This window comes from Oryctolagus cuniculus, chromosome 10, assembly GCF_964237555.1.
Source record: "Oryctolagus cuniculus chromosome 10, mOryCun1.1, whole genome shotgun sequence".
Taxonomy (NCBI): Eukaryota; Metazoa; Chordata; class Mammalia; order Lagomorpha; family Leporidae; genus Oryctolagus; species Oryctolagus cuniculus.
Window position 1 is genome coordinate 57,704,818 of NC_091441.1, and position 4,164 is coordinate 57,708,981.

Consider the following 4,164-nt stretch of genomic DNA (forward strand, 5'->3'; position numbering starts at 1 on the left):
ACATTAAGTAAGGATTTCAACAGTTTACTCCCACACAGAGACATAAAGTGAAAAATAATAGATGATTTTTTTTTAAATGATGATGAAATCAGATCAGACCTATTGTCATGTTTAATCCCAATGAGAGTCAAGTTGGGAATTGATAATTTTTTTTTTTACAGAAGATCAGTTTAGTGTACATTAAGTAAAGATTTCAATCGTTTGCACCCCCATAGAAACACAAAGTGAAATATACTGTTTGAGTACTCGTTATAGCATTAAGCCTCAATGTACAGCACATTAAGGACAGAGATCCTACATGAGGAGTAAGTGCACAGTGACTCCTGCTGTTGACTTTACAAATTGACACTCCTGTTTATGGCATCAGTAATCTCCCTATGCACCAGTCATGAGTTTCCAAGGCTATGGAAGCCCCTTGAGTTCTCCGACTCTTATCTTGTTTAGACATGGTCATAGTCAAAGTGGAGGTTCTCTCCTCCCTTCAGAGAAAGGCACCTCCCTCTTTGAAGACCTGTTCTTTCCACTGGGATCTCACTCACAGAGATCTTTTTGCCAGAGTGTCTTGGCTTTCCATGCCTGAAATACTCTCATGGGCTTTTCAGCCAGATCTGAGTGCCTTTAGGGCTGATTCTGAGGCCAGAGTGCTATTTAGGACATCCGCCATTCTATGGGTCTGCTGAGTATCTCACTTCCCATGTTGGATCACTCTCCCCTTTATTTATTCTATCAGTTAGTGTTAGCAGGTACTAGACTTGTTTATATACAAAGGTATTGATTATTATGTGTTGATTTTATATCCTGCCACTTTACCAAACTCTTATGAGTTCCAATAGTTTCTCAGTAGAGTCTTTTTGTTCCCCTATGTAAATAATCATGTCATCTGCAAATAGGGATAGATTGATTTTCTCCTTTCCGATTTGTATCCATATGGTTTCTGTTTTTTTGTCTAACAGCCCTGGCTAAAACTTCTAGTTTTAGGAATGGTGAGAGTGGGTTCCAGATATTAGGGGGAATACTTCCAGGTTTTCCTCATTCAATAGGATGCTTGTTGTGGTTTGTCATAAATTAGCTTGATTGTGTTGAGAAATGTTTCTTTTATACCCTATTTGCTTAAGGTTTTCATGAAAGGATGTTGTATTTTATCAAATGCTTTCTCTGCATCTATTGACATAACCATATGGTTTTTGTTTTTCAGTTTTTAATGTGATGTCTCACATTTATTGATTTGTGAATGTTGAACCATCCCTGCATAACAGGGACAAATCCAACCTGGTCCAGGTGAATGATCTTTTTGATGTGTTGTTGGATTGGATTAGCTAATTTTTTGTTGAGGATTTTTACATTTATGTTCAGCAGGGAAATTGGTCTGTAATTCTCTTTCTCTGTTGTATCTTTTTCTGTCAGGAATTAAGGAGATGCTTGCTTCATAGAAAGAGTTTGGGAGGATTCTCTCCATCTAAATTGTTTTGAATAGCCTTAGAAGAATTGGAATTAGTTCTTCTATAAATGTTTGATATAATTCAGCAGTGAGTCCACCTAGTCCTGGGCTTTTCCTTGTTGGGTAGGTCTTTATTACTGATTCAACTTCCATCTTGGTTATTTGTCTGTTTAGATTTTCTGTGCCTTCATGACCAATTTTGGTAAATTGCATGTGTCTAGGAATCTATCCATTTCCTTCAGGTTTCCCAATTTGTTGGCATACAGATCTTTGTAGTAATTCCTGATGACATTTTTTATTTCTGTGGTATCTGTTATATTTCCCTTTTCAACTCTGATTTTATTGATTGGGGTCTTCTCCTTTTTTTTTTTTTTTGTTAGTTGGGCCAATGGTGTATCAATTTTGTTTATCTTTTGAAAAATCCAGCCCTTCATTTTACTGAACTTTTGTCTTTTTTTTGGCTTCAATTTTGTTTATTTCTTCTCTAATTTTAGTTATTTCTTTCCTACTACTAATTTTGGGTTTGATTTGTTGTTGTTTTTCTAGGTCCTTGAGATACATTGATAGCTCATTTATTTGTACCTTTCCAATTTTTTCATATAGGCACTGTTGCTAAAAACTTCTCTTTTAACACTGCTTTTGCTGTATCAAATAAGTTTTGATATGATGTATTATTGTATTTCTTTGTTTTTAGAAATGTTTTGATTTATCTTTTGATTTCTTCTATGACCCACTGTTCATTCAGGAACATGTTGCTCAGTCTCCATATGTTTGCATATGATCTGGATATTCTTGAGTTGTTCATTTTGAGCATCATTCCATTGTGGTCAGAGAATATGCATGGTATGATTTTTTTTCTTTTTTTTTTTTGAAATTTGCTGAGACTTGCTTTATGGCCTAGCATTTGGTCTATCCTAGAGAAAGTACTATGCACTGATGAAAAGAATGTGTATTCTGCCATTGTGGAGTGAAAAGTTCTGTAGATGTCAATTAGGTCCATTTGGTCCTTAGTGTCCATTAGCTCAGTTGTATCTTTGTTTATTTTCTGTCTACTTGATCTGTTATTGATGAAAGTAGGGTGATGAAGTCCTCTGTTACTATTGTATTAAAGTCTGTCTCCCTTTAGATCCATTAATGTTTCTTTTAAATAGCTAGGCACCCTGTAATTGGGTGTATATACATTAATTATAGTGATATCTTCCTGTTGAATTGATCCCTAGATCATTATCTAGTGCCCTTCTTCATCACTTTTAACAGTTTTTATGTTAAAGTCTATTTTGTCTGATATTAGGATGGCAATACCTGCCCCTTTTACTTTCTATTAGCATAGAATATCTTTTTGCATTCTTTCACTTTCAATCCATGTATATCTTTGTTGGTGATATGTATTTCTTGTAGGCAGCAAACAGATGATCATGTTTTTTAATTCATTCAACCAGTCTGTATTTTTTAACTAGAGAGTTGAGGCCATTTACATTCAAGATGAATATTGAAAAGTAACAAATTGTCCCTGTCATTTTCCCATAAATATTGCTATTGTTTATTCTAGATTTCTTTTGTACTTTTACTGGGGGATTTTCTGCCATCAAATTGTTTCATATGATGGCTATCTATCTGTGACTCTGTGTGTAGCACATCTTTAAGCATATTTTTTAAAGACTGGATGAATATCAACCCAAATGCCCATCAACAGTAGATTGGATAAAGAAATTACGGGACATGTACTCTGTAGAATACTATACAGCAGTAAAAAACAATGAAATATGGTAATTTGCAACAAAATGGAGGAATCTGGAAAACATCATGCTGAGTGAATTAAGCCAGTCCCAAAGGGACAAATATCATATGTTCTCCCTGATCGGTGACAACTAACCGAGCACCAAAAAGGAAACCTGTTGAAGTGAAATGGACACTATGAGAAACAGTGAATAGTGACAAATTCTTTCAATTTATGTTTGTTATGAAAGGTCTTTATTTCACCTTTATTCATAAATGAGAACTTTGCAGGGTATAGTATTCTGGGTTGACTTTTTTTTTTTTTCTCTTAAGACTTGGACTATATCTTGCCATTCCCTTTTATCCTGTAGGGTTTCTGATGAGAAGTCAGCTGTGAGTCCAATTGGACTCCTCTGAAAGTAATCTGGCATATCTCTTGTGCACATTTAGCAATCTTTTCTTTCTGTTTTATTGAGGAGAGTTTTACTACAATGTGTCGTCGTGAAAATCTTTTCTGGTCATGTCGGTTAGGAATTCTATGTGCTTTCTCTACTTAAACTGTGGATTGTTCCCTCTGCTGGAATCTCTAGATCACAGGCATACACAAGAGCCACCTGCCCAGTGGTGCTCTCTCCCCACCTCCGCTGCCTGTACTGCCAAGGAAATGGCATCCTTTCTCAACCCATTGCTGTGCATACATGCACAAAACATTCTGCAACTTCTGCTCAAACCCAAAATGATGCCTGCCCTTTTTTATCCAGGCAGTGGGAGCTGTTGTGGGGAGGTTGGGTGAGATAACCCTTCCCCCTCTACTTCCACTGGGTTCACTGGCAACCACTAGCAACAGCTAGCCCCCAGGTCTCCAGGCTGGACTCAGGCCTCACTCTCTCTCTGGCTATATCATCATGGGTTGCTGCAGTTCGGTCTCACCTCTGTCTCCAAGCTGCTGCCCACCTCAGCTCTTAGCTGCTGCCATTGTGCATTGTGTTTGTGTTGATGCTGTGCGTCCA